The 13,404-nt window shown below is 41.8% G+C and overlaps 1 protein-coding gene across 2 annotated transcripts in view; it reads right to left on the bottom strand.

The window, feature by feature from the left end:
* Positions 1-13,398, bottom strand: part of RNF38 (ring finger protein 38) — a 118,536-nt gene extending 105,138 nt beyond the window's left edge. For both annotated transcript variants that reach the window (XM_029919751.1, XM_029919753.1), the window contains exon 1: positions 13,327-13,398. The gene's annotated coding sequence lies outside the window, so the exon portion shown is untranslated. The remainder of the gene's footprint in view (positions 1-13,326) is intronic.
* Between the last annotated feature and the right edge of the window lie 6 nt (positions 13,399-13,404).

Raw genomic sequence — 13,404 nt, 5'->3', positions numbered from 1 at the left:
CAGTTAGTTAACATGTAGAATATTAGTTTCAGGTGTACAACGCAATGATTCAACACTTCCATAGAACACCTGGTGGTCATCACAAGTACACCCCTTAATCCTCATCACCTATTTAACCATGAATAATAGTATTAATTATGACTTTCAGGGTGGCTCAGTCAGTTGGGCATCCAACTTTGGCTCAGGTCATGATCTCACAGTTTGTGGGTTTGAGCCCCACGTCGGGCTCTGTGCTGACTGCTTAGAGCCTAGAGCCTGCTTCTGATTCTGTGTATCCCTCTCTCTCTGCCCCTCCCCTGCTCATGATCTGTCTCTGTCTCTCAAAAGTAAATGTTAAAAAAAAAATTTTTTTTTAATTATGACTTTCTGCAACCTTTTCTTCACCATTTTCAGTTACAAAATAATGCTCAAGAACCAAGACAGATAGGTTGATTCTCCTAGTATTTACAGTCTACCTCAGTGGATCTCAAAATATACTCCCTCAAACCCAACCTCTGCATTACCATCACCTAGAAATTTTTTTTTAATGCAAAATATTAGGCCCCACCCCTAGTGAAGTCAATCAAAAGCTCGGAAGGTGGGGCCCGCCTAGCAGTCTTCCTTTTAACCAGCCCTACAGATGACTATTCTACAGGTTAAAGTCTGAAAGCCACTGTTCCACTTCCTGGTTACTCAAACCACTTCATTATCATTGGTGCCCTTGCTAGAAATCTTCATTTTAATAAGATTCCCAGTTGCTGCATAAATGAAGTGTGAGAGGTTCTGGCCTAACTCAGAGCCATAAAGCCAATCCTCATCCATAATACCCACACCGGTCCCCACAGAGAGCATCTATGAATGATTTCTGGGGATGGAAGAAGGGAAGCCAGCAGAAAGAGCAAAGGTTTTTAATTTCTTAGAATCTGAACCTACCACTCCTGTGGGAAAAACATTAGCACTGCACACCCTAGTTAGGCAGAGCATGTTAGCACTGTCATCTTTTATACGTGACAGATAGCATATAACTACCTTTAAACCACACTGGAAATTTAATGTTCTTTTAAGCGTCAATGTTATATCCTAAGTTCTCATTTTTCCTTTAAAATAAGTGAGTTTCACTTTTAACCCTAGGCTAATAGAATTACATAAGACTAACTAACCTCTGTATGGCTAAGACTGTACTGAGATTCTATCATTTTCAAGACCAACCACAGTGATCTATCTTTTCTGTTCTAACAAGGACACCCTTACCAACATCCATAGGTCTACTTATCCTCTACTTCCATGCCTCAGGCTCCACCTCCATATAGCTTGGGGGGTGGGGGAGGGGATATTTCCTGAATTCCACCTTTAACTTCCTGCTGTTTCTCAAGGCTCAGAAATTTTCTTCCAAAACCTGCACCCTAAGGCCCCTGCCTCAGCCTCTCCCTTTGCTCTTCTCTCATCTTCCACCATTGAGTCAGGTCAGTCCTGAATCAACTGCAAACATGTTGACTTATCAGGAAATCTGCCCCGGTACTACTACATACACATTCATGCTTGAGAAACATTCTCACTGCTCAGTCCAGCCTGATTCAGTCTAATACAACAATCTGCTTTTTTTTTTTTAAGGCACTTCCAGTTTCACTTCTAGTTCCTACCAGTTTTATGCCCCGCCCAACTACAGCACAGCGCCCCCCCCAAGCTTTTCTGACCCAGGAAGTAGCACAGACAATTCTGTGGGGCCCATACCCAATTTGACTTGCCTCTCCCTTCTTAAAAGCAATCTTAGAATCAGTATTTCTAAAGTTCCTTTTCAATTTGGTAACTTTTCTTCCCCAGAAACAAAGTTTGAATCAAACCTTAAAATAAATTTAGGCAGTTTTAATTACATAGCACCAGGAAAAATAATGTAATATTGTATCAAACAATTGTACTTCAAAAGGAAACATGTTTACATCTCCAACGTTCTAAAGAAAGAGTTTGATATGGCAAAACTAGTTTGATTTCTACTATTTCCAACTATTATGTTAAATTGAAATCACTTATGTCAACTGAGACAGTTAATTTTTTTTGGAAGATTCTGTTCTACCAAAAATTTGATTCAAAGTATATACAGTATTATCTACTAAACATTCTAGAGTCAAAATCTGATTTTTATTTTGACCTTAACATACAATTTAATAACATCATGAGTTGCACACAAATTCATTTTAAGAAGCAGAGATCTGGGGCGCCTGGGTGGCTCAGTTGGTTGAGCGTCTGACTTCAGCTCAGGTCATGATCTCACAGTTTGTGGGTTCAAACCCCGCATCAGGTTCTGTGCTGACTGCTAGCTCAGAGCCTGGAGCCTGCTTCAGATTCTACGTCTCTTCCTCTCTCTGCCCCTCCCCTGTTTATGCTCTCTCAAAAATAAATAAAGGTAAAAAAAAAAATTAAAAAGAAGGCAGAGATCTTTTACTTGTTGCCTTTGTTGGTCTTTGGGTTTTTTTTTTTTTAGCACACAATGGTAGCTTTATTTAAAGCTCAAAAATACCACAGAAGAGCAATAATTTGTTTTCAACAATATATGTATAGTTTTTAAATAGAAACATTGGATAATCAGATCACAAGAGTTCATGACTCATTCTTGACATACAGCAAAGGTAGTCAACAATTATTTCCATTAGAGCCCCCAAACATAACTCTAGATTTGTTCTGAAACTAGGGTTCTTTTTTTTTTTATGTTTATTCATTTTTTGAGAGAGACAGAACATGAGTGGGGAGGAACAGAGAGAGAGGGAGACACAGAATCAGAAGCAGTCTCCAGGATCCAAGCTGTCAGCACAGAGACCAACACGGGGCTCGAACCCAGGAACCATGAGATCATGACCTGGCCGAAGACAGAGGCTTAACCAACTGAGCCAAGGTTCTTAAACTCCACCAAGTGAATAGGTGGAAATGCCTCAATTATCTGGATTAAACAGTCTTTATCCAACCTGAATAGAAAGAGTTATCTTCTTCTGATAAATTAATTCCATATCGCTTAGGAATTTAAGAAGCAAAGAATTCATTTTTTCTTTCTAGGTATCCATAAGCAAAGTAGGAGAAAAAGATTGTTGGCAGTGCTCCACTCAAAAACAGGCCATGTTCCAAAAGTTTGTTAAGTACTGTACCTGGTTTTGACCTTAATGTCTCATTTTCTCACAGCAAATTTTCTAAAAGGATGGCTTACCAATGCCTATTAAGCCTACAATATAGATGAAATATGAGAAACACCATCTATAACTGTTTATGAGAAAATTTACTCAATCTCAGATTCCAACTTATCAATTTTGAAGTAGCTCACTTGGTAACCACAATGGTGTATTATTTCCCTCAAATAATCCACTGTGTCAGACAGCATAACCCCACACCGGGCTCTTCAACTAATACCTAAAATGTTCATATCCTATGCTACTGAATTAAGAGATGTTTATGCTTTAGCTTGTATCAAACCAATTATTATGGAAATTAAGTAGGCTAAAAAGAAAAGGCTAAAAAGAAGTCTAACATCCATTCTTTTTTTTTATGTATATATGTATGTGTTTATATTTTTTATTTTTTTTTAATATTTTATTGTCAAATTGTTTTCCATACAACACCCAGTGCTCTTCCCCTCAAGTGCCCTCCACCATCACCACCACCTGTCTTCCCCCCTCCCCCCTCCCCCCTAACATCCATTCTTGCGATGATATTTGGGGGGTAGTGTGCCCTTATCCACAAAAAGGTGAAATTCTGAAGTCCCTCTGAGTAGGGTCAAATTTTTCTAAGAATATCTGCTTAAGTGCCCAAACAAGCCCTCGGTTAAGACCCTAATGTTCAGGATCACAGAACATGGAAGATTTTCTGAGAAGCAATTTAAATATGCCTGTTCTAAGGTAAATAAACCCACCCCAATGCAGGTCCTCCTACTCTTTATGTAAAAAAGTAATGAATGATTTTTAAAAATCAATTAAATAATCCTAATGCAATATTAAGAACTTTAAGAAAAGAGTAGATTCCTCAGGGGCAAAGGTAAAACTAAAGACTGCAGTAGCTAAAGCAGTGATCGCCTTTGCTTACATTCAACCTTTTGTTATCAAAACTAAGTCTGCAAAAAAAAAAAAAAAAAAAAAAGTGAGATGTAGTAAAGCATGGTGGCTAAAAATAGACTCTGGAACTAGACAGCTGGAGTTCGTATCCCAGATAACACTCTTAATAGCTGCATCCTCTCTAGCAAGTTATTTAACCTCTCTGTGTTCCAGTTTCTTCATCTGCACATTAAGGATAATAATAGCATCAACCTTAGAGGACTATCATGCAAATTAAATTAATTAATCCAGGTAAAGCAACAGAATATGTGACAACTACCATATAGATATTAAAAAATAACTGGGCTTTGGAAAAAACTAAAAGCACTCAAAGCTGAAAAACCAAAGAAAAAAAGGGAAAAAGTGACAGATATATAGACAACAGGGTATCTTATTTCTCTAGAGAATAATATTCATGAGAAAGAATAATATGGATGGAAATAATGAAGACCCAATTGTGCTAGTCTTGAATGCCAGACCAAATTAATTTTTTTAAATGTCTATTTATTTTGAGCAAGCAAGCAAGAGAATCCCAAGTAGGCTCCATGCTATGAGTACAGAGTCTGATACAGAGTTCAATCTTACAAACTGTGGGATCATGACACAAGCCAAAATCAAGAGTTGGATGCTTAACCAACTGAGCCCCCCAGGTGCCCTGAAAAAATATTTCTTTTCCTTAGAGGACAACCACTCAAATGTTTTATCTGGTTAGACCTGTGCTTTAGCAACATTAATTATCATGGTTACATATCACAAATCTTAATGCAATTTTGATGTTCTCTGCGCTTTTAAGGGTTTGCAGACCCAAAAAGGCCATTTGTTCTCCTAAAATACTGTCAGAATCTATCACTGAACTGTTGCATATCTAAAATTTACCTGAAATCCTCACTGTGCCAGGTACAAAGTAGGCATTCAATAAATGTTTTATCATTACTTTTAGTGGCCACCAGAGAGCAGTGAAGTAAGCAGTCAGAGGTTAATCTCCAAAAGAAATATATATTATAAATGAAGCAAATGAAGTAGCAAAATAACAGTTTAAAATTAAGCTAAAATAAAGTCACTCCTGAGCAATATACTTGCCTAAAACATTGGCGGGGTTTCGGGGTGAGTGAGGATCAATCTTACTTTTCATTAATAGCAGATAAAATGGATCCTGTGTATTTTTAAATCTCATAACATTTAGCTGTCAAACTGGTAGTCCTGGGGTGCTTGGATGGTTCAGTCGGTTAAATGTCCAACTTTGGCTCAGTCATGATCTCACAGTTCGTGAGTTCAAGCCCCGCATCAGACTCTGTGCTGACCGCTCAAAGCCTGGAGCCTGCTTCAGATTCTGTGTCTCCCTCCCCCCTTCTCTGATCCTCCCCAACTCCTGCTCTGTGTCTCTCTCTCTCTCTCTCTCTCTCAAAGATAAACATTAAAAAAAAAATTGGTAGTCCATTCTAAGTATTATATGGGCAATAGCTTTGTAATAGACAACCCAGTAGTCAGTCTTATAGGAAGACAAATTTAAGGTAGATTTCTTCAAGGTAACTGCATTCCCACATTCCTTGCAGCATTATTCACAACAGCTAAGATAGGGACCTATGTGTCTGACAAATGAATGGATGAAGGAAGATGTGGTATATAAGTACAATGCAATATTATTCAGCAATATTATTCAGCCATTAGAAAGACAGAAATCCTGTCGTTTGCAACATCCAACAAATGAATGAACGTGGAGGACATAATGTTAAGTGAAACAATCCAAACAGAGAAAGACAAATACTGTACAATCTCACTTATATGTGGAATCTAAAAAATTGTTTTTAATTTAAAAAGTCAAACTCATAGAAAATAGTGGTTACCCAGGTCTGGGAAGTAGGGTAAATGGAGAGATGTTGGTTAAAGGGCACAAGCTTTCAATTATAAGTTCTGGTAACTACAGTTAATAATACTGTACTGTATACTTGAAATCTGCTAAAAGAATAGATCTGAAACACACACACTCTCTCTCACACACACATATAAACACACACACAAAGATAACTATGTGAGATGATGTATGTATTAATAAACCTGATTGTAGTAATAATTTCAAAATGTATTCATATTATCAAACCATCACATTGCACACTTTTCCTAAGGGCCAGCTTACAGTAGCTAAAAGTTTCCATATCGTGCACGTGATCACTCGGACTGCTTCTCTCACCACAGATGTCAGTGCTAATCATAACAACAAAAAGGGTCTTTTCCCCTCACCTTGCATAAAAGACAACTCCACCCACCATCCTAAAATCTACTGACCTCTGCAGTCAATTGTTTGGTGCACTTCTTTTTAAAAAAACAAAGTTTGTTTGAGATACTAGTCAGAGTAATATACAAATAGTTAACACACTAAGAAGAAAGTTTCCATTAAAAAATTGCCAACAGAGCTTGGAAGCATATCATGACATAGGATGGTTGATATAAAAGTTTACTGAGCACACAGCCCCACATTGATTTTGTTTTTTGGAAAAAAAAAAAAAAAAGCTGGATTTGTAGGAGCACCCCCAAGTAATAAGTTATGTATCTGGCTTTCTTGGGCAAGCAATCACTCTGGCAACACAAACATAAAGCAAAGTAGACTGAGATTTCTACATACCTTCCTCTAAAGTAATTTCCAGTTACAATTTTAGACTTAAAAAAAAAAAAAAAAGAACCTAAAAAAAGTTCCGGTTGTCTTATGCTTTTTAAAGCTTCAAGTATCTTGCAAGTATTAAAATGTAAAAATCTGAAATGCATTCACTTAAACACATTCCCATCAGCATTACCAACAACACTCCATTATCCATTTTGGTACTGTCTCCAGATGATTTTTAATCCCCGCCTGACTTCTCCCTACCAACAAGAACTTGGATACCATCTTTACCCTGCCTGCCCCCATTACTTGGTTGTGCTTGGGGAATTATAATTACAGTGATCCCGCCTTTAGAACATCCTCAGAGCACAAAGCCTCTTTGTATGATTGGGGGTGAGGGGGGCGACTTCCAGGCTCCACAGCGAAGAGTGGGTGGTGTCAACACAGGCAGCAGAGAAGGAAGAGGAGCTGGAGCCACTATGATGGCCCTCGGGTCTGGCTCAATATCGTTGGAGGGGTTTTACTTGAAGGTGCCCAGCCAAATGGTTCTGTAAAGCCTCTGCAACCCTCACACTGGGGAGGAGGGGCAGGGCTGACCTGACAGAATGGCAGATCACCACCAAACCCAGACCAGGGAGCAGAAGCAAGCATGGTAAAACAGAAAGAACAAACTAGCTGAAGCCCACAGCCTTAGGGCCGTTCTCAGTGCCTCAGGTCATGAAGTCTCCGACAATGAAGGCTATCACCCCAAAGTATCTGTGGTTAGTAGTGGTATTATGACACCCAGCAGGTGCTCAAATATGTATTGAGGCAGACATAGGAAGACAAATTTATTAAAACAATTTTTAAGAGGCGCCTGGGTGGCTCAGTAGGTTAAGCGTCTGGCTTCAGCTCAGGTCATGACCTCACAGTTCGTGAGTTTAAGCCCTGCATCAGGTTCCGTGCTGACAGCTCAGAGCCTGGAGCCTGTCTCCCTCTCTCTGCCCTCCCCTGCTCATGCTAGGTCTCTGTCTCAAAAATTGAAAAAAAAAAACAAAACAATTTTTAAATAAGATAGCCTAAAAGTCAAATGAAAAGTGTTAATTATGAGAGTCCCAACTCCTATTTACAAAGCAGTTACAAAATGGATACTTGTTTTTACTTTGAGCCTACCCGAGTACCTCAGTATAGTCTTCAAAACTACTCACTTTTCCAGCTCCACGACGGTAAAACAGGTTTCAACTGAAGATCAATAAGTACCATCTTCAGACACTGAAATCAAAGGTGCTGAAGCAGAACGGATACAGACAGGTACCTTTCAACTCAAGAACATCCCAAAAGTACTACAAAAATGTACTGCTATTTAATTGCTTGCTACTCTATCTTCCATGCATGTATTTCTTCCTCTTACCACTTCCTCCCTCTGCTTTTTCTTTCAACAGGGTCAAATTATTATATATATCAAAACTCACAATCTCTCCCTTATTTCTACACATACTTTATCACAAAAAGCAGATGATACAGTGATAGCTTTCCATAGCATGACTGGAGGAACTACTGATCAACCCCAGTATAATCCCATCATTCTCCTCCTCCACCTGCCCTCCACTTAAGTGTTCTAAGCAGTCCCTAAAATAGTACTAATATCCATTTAAACAGAACTGGAAAAAATTCAAACTGCTTTGGGAAAGGCCTACAGGTGAGAACTGTTTGTGTTTCTCGCGTGAGCCTAAGACTATTTTTGTTCAACATTTTTAGCTTTAAGTATATTTTCTTCAAAAACCCTCCTCCAAAACAGCAGCAAAAGCACAGAACTCTGTAACCATCACCCTCAATCATGTTTAAAAATAATAATAAAGACAAATGCACCTCTCCCTTGAGCCCACAGAACAGCACTCTTCCATGACAACTGTTCAGAAAAACACACTGTCATTATTTGCAAAAGCAGTAGGAAGTCCAGTCTTGTCCTTGGTTGAGCACTACCCCCTCCGCTCTCTCCAAGAAAAAGTATAACAGCAGGAAGGGTAAACAACCACTTAATGGAAAATACAAATGGGTAAATATTTTCAAAATTGGCTAAAAAGCCTCAGGTCTTAAGAAATTCAGAAATACTAGTGTAGGGGGGGGGCACAGGAAGAGAAAAACTACATCCTATTTTCCCCTCAAAGTGAGCCCTGCAAGAACGCCAGAGCAAATGGGGTGCATAGCTACTTTCTCTTCTCCGATTACCAGATGCCTTTGTCTTCTTAATATTTCTCTCTCATTCTGTCTTTTCATAAATAATGGCATTTTCAAAATACGGCATCTTTCTCCAGCTCCATAACAAATTTTACAATTTTAAGCTGAACTCCTCGTACAACTGAGCACAGTGATGAAAAGTCAGGGGTAGGTCCCTGTCCTTGAAAAGTTCACGTGGAGAAAACTCTCCAAACTCAAGGCCCAAAACGGACCTGCCCTCTTCACAGGGTTCATATCTAGATGGCACAGTTAGTTACATGTGTACCAACAAAGCTGCAAGGCATCCTGGTTCATGAGGCACCCTGGTGAAAATCTGAAAAGGGTGCCCCCTCTCTGAGAGGACACATTTCCAGGTGAATTGCTCATTTTGAGAAGCGGAGCACAAGTGGATTTGCACTCCCACCTGTCACCCAAAACAGGTGACCTCGTGTTCAGCACAATCTATACAACCTAACACAGCAGCCCTGCAAAGCCCTGGGACACACTGGACTTTCAAAGTAGGTTTCCAGAAAGAAGAACCTTACCAAAGACAAACAGGCACTTTACAAATTTTATTACCAGAAATCCTCATATTTGTCAATATAAATCCATTCCTTTTTTTTTTTAGTTTATTTTTGAGAGACAGAGACAGAGCATGAATAGGGGAGGAGCAGAGAGAGAGATGGAGACACAGAATCCGAAGCAGGCTCCAGGCTCTGAGTTGTGAGCACACAGCTCGATGCAGGGCTCGAACCCACAAACCGTGAGATCATGACCTGAGCCGAAGTCAGATGCTTAACCAACTGAGCCACCCAGGCACCCCAATATAAATTCATTCCTCAACATATTAGGACTAGAGCAAAAAGGGTCTGACAGAGAAGTAAAACTAGCAAATTTGGAAAAAAGGAAACTTCCATCTTGAGGGGATAATCTATTGTTATTTAAGACCTAATCTTTGACTATAGGTTCAAATAGCTGAAATTCAAATGCATGTCATAAGCTAAAGCACCAAAAGAATCTCTACCATGTGTAGAGAAAGGCAGGATTACATACATTTACTACTGGGGATTTCCTTTCTCCAAATTTGCTGGTTTTCCTTCTCTGTTGGTGCCTCCACCCGCCCCCCCCCCTTTTTTTTTTGCTCCTACTGTAATAGTGATTGAAGTTTTTAAGACCTGATAAATAGCCCTGGTGGGTAATGGGCCCCTTAGCTACCTGACTGAAAATAAGAGGATAGATGACCAGGTTATGAATGCCTTCACATTCAATGGTTTCCAACCCCATCACTCTTTTTATGCCCTATAAAATAGCTAAGTATCACATGGGTCCAAATTAGTCCTAGTCAGGCAGGAGAGGCAAGAGAAAACAGCCTAGTGCAAAGCTAAAATGAAGTACAGCCCAGGGTCAAGAGCCTAGGCAGTGGTTCTCAAATTTTAGTGGGCAGCAGAATCCACTGGGGAACTTTTTCAGAATCAGATTTCTGGGTCCCTCCCTACATCAGATAAGTTAGACTGTCCTGGAGCACTTGTATTTTGACAAAGCTCAAAATGCTGACCGAGGTCCACTAGAAAGTTTAGAAACACTGGGAAATCCTCCCTGCCTATCAGCAGTTCCAAAATAAAAGTCACCCACCGCAATACCAGGCTTTGCAGGTCAGAGAGGGGTGAGAAAAGGATCAGCAGCCTGCAGGCCTAACAGGCTGTGCTGGACTGGAGTCTGTGGCCAGGGTTTCATTACTACGGACAAAAACCCTGCACTCGATAAACAAGAGAATGTTTTCCATGTGAGAAATATTTCAAACATCTTAAAGATATTTAAAATAATATACTGAAAATCTCTGACCCTACACCCAAAATAAGCAAATCCTAATTTACAATTATCTGATTCAGATTTCTTAGTAATAGAATATTAGATATAATTAAAGCCCTTGGTGTACCCCTGTCCAATCCCGTTCTTTATCTTTTCTTCCCAGAGATAGTTTCTACTCTGAATTTGGTGTTAGTTGGTACCATGCATGTTTTTATACTTTTACTACATATGTACATAGCCCGGGACTGTATTATTTTGCATGTTTTCAGATTTTGTACAAGTAGAAACATTTTCTAAGAAATCTGTAACTTGTTCCCCCACCCCATAATATGTTTGTGAGATTCATTCATTTTATAAATTTTTTTTTTTTGATACTGAGAGAGACAGAGCATGAGAGGGGGAGGGGCAGAGAGAGAAGGAGACACAGAACTGGAAGCAGGCTCCAGGCTCTGAGCTAGCTGTCAGCACAGAGCCCGATGCAGGGCTCGAACCCACAAACGTGAGATCTGACCTGAGCCGAAGCCGGAGGCTTAACCGACTGAGCCACCCAGGCGCCCCGAGATTCATTCATTTTAATGCATGAAGCTGTAGTTTATTTTTCACAGTGCTTAAGACTCAATTGTGTGGGGCTATCTAACAATTTATGCATTTCCCTTGTTGGTGGACATCTGAGTTGCAATGAGCATTCTTATACTTTTTCATACTTATTTTCTTGGACAACCGTATTACTTTTTAGGGCCAGAAATGGACATTTTGGGTGAACAGGTATGTTAGCCCTCCAACAAGCTGTCACTACACTACCGCCGAGGTATTTGTATCCATTTACATTCCCACTAGCAGTAAATAAAGGTTGATTTCCCCACAACCTAACACTTGGTTATCAAAGCATTTAATTTTTGCCACTCTGATGGGTGTGAAACAGCACCTCCCTGTTGTTTCAATTTGCATTTCCCTGATTAAAATCTTTGACCAGTACATTTTCATGCTTTTATACATATTTGTCAAATACGTGTCTCAATTTTTTAAGAAAAATTTATCTTGTCTAAATCAGGGCTGTTCTTCCAGATCACCCTCCCCCCCACCCCCATACGCACCACAGCTGGAAAGCTGCAGTGCAGGAGGGCAGCGAGAAAACAGCTGACTTAAACAAGGAATCATTTCGGACAAAGAGCCCTAATTAATGCATTTGCTAATGAGTCTCCCCCTTCCCTCTTTTGTCAAGCCTTACTTCCAAGACAATACTATGGGCCAGCAGCCTTACAACTGGAGAGAGAATTCGGGTGGGTAGGGTGAAAGGCAAAACATTTCTGTAAAAGTACTACAACTGTCTTTACTGGAAGAAAATGAAGTGATCGCAGACCAGTACCTATTACTCAACCTTGGCTCCCTCTTTGAAACATCCCAACTTTTCTCTAGACCAGACAATTACCCCCCACCTTCAGCAACCCTTTTATCTCCCTTCCCCCACAATGACTAAACACCCTCTTCTTTACCCACATTCTACAGCTTTTTGAGCTCCACAGGACACCCCCCATTGCCCTCCCTCTCTCCTCTAGAACTCCCAAGTCCTCTCCCTCCCTTTCCAAGATGTATCCACTACAGTGAAAACCACCCACTCAAGCACCCACCCCAAAGAAAAATGGGAGTCCCCTGCAGCACATGGCCTCACATGCCAGGCAGGCGAGTGACTTGTCCCAATCCTCCCTGCTTCCTTCCCCTCCACGACCGGGATAGCTGTTCTCTAGGGGTTCTCCATGTGTGACAGATACAGACCACCTGGAAAAAGACTCCTTCGGCCTTCTATAGCAGAAATGCTTTTACTAGGGCCTTAGATGCACTTCTGTTATGGGGCACGAACGAAACTCAGGCCATTTTCATGAAAACACCTTATAGGTGTCTCCACAAAAGCGGGAAGGCCTCCCTCCTGTAAATCTCAGCTAGATTGGTTTAGTCCGGGCAGCGGTGGGCGATGTGGCCTGGCAGAGACCAAACAGTCCCCATGATGAGAAGTTTCCGAAGCTCTGCCCCATTCACTCAAGAAAGCCCTTCCGCAGAGAGCACACACCCCCACCCAAGTCTCTCCCCCTGAGACCCCCCCCAAATCGGCTCCCCAGAGAACGCTCCCAAGCCCCCAAAGTGGCCCCTGCTCCTCCTCTCCACTCCGCAAGAGATCTTATCTCTGAAACCTATCTAAAAGGCGTTGGGTGGGCGTGCCTGGGACCAGGGCCTAGAGCCTCCTCCTCCGTATCAATGTCTCTCGGGCCCCGGGGGCTACAAGCTCTTCCTCCTTCCAAACCCCCTACTCGGGGCCCACACCGGCCCAGGGTGGCCGTGGGTCCCAGCCAGGCTACGACTCTCACCAGCTACGTGACCTTGGACAAGTCACTTCCCCTAGTACGCCTCGGTTTCCTCCTGCGCCAAGCGGAGACCTAGAAAGGTCCTGCCCTGCCCACCCTAGGGGAGGGGGCTACCCGCGGGGTGGGAAAACGCTTTGTGAGCCGCTCAGCGCCGCGGGCACACAGAGCTCACTGGGGCTCCCGGGCCGGACAAAGCTGACCCCGGACAACGCTCCACCCCCTCCGCGGGGCTGGACGGCTGGACCCCACGCCTTTGGGCCCCCAAACCCCGAAACCAACCCACGCCCCTCCCTGCCCGGCCCGCTCTGGGACCCCGTACCTGCTCCAGGCGCTCGGCCGCAGGCGCCGCCACCCTGGGCGCCCGCCCGGAGAGGCCCGTGGCCCGGAGGGCTGAGGC

Source organism: Suricata suricatta, chromosome 13 (assembly GCF_006229205.1).
Source record: "Suricata suricatta isolate VVHF042 chromosome 13, meerkat_22Aug2017_6uvM2_HiC, whole genome shotgun sequence".
NCBI lineage: Eukaryota > Metazoa > Chordata > Mammalia > Carnivora > Herpestidae > Suricata > Suricata suricatta.
The sequence above is the reverse complement of the archived record's forward strand: the minus strand, read 5'-3'. Positions and strand labels throughout refer to the sequence as shown.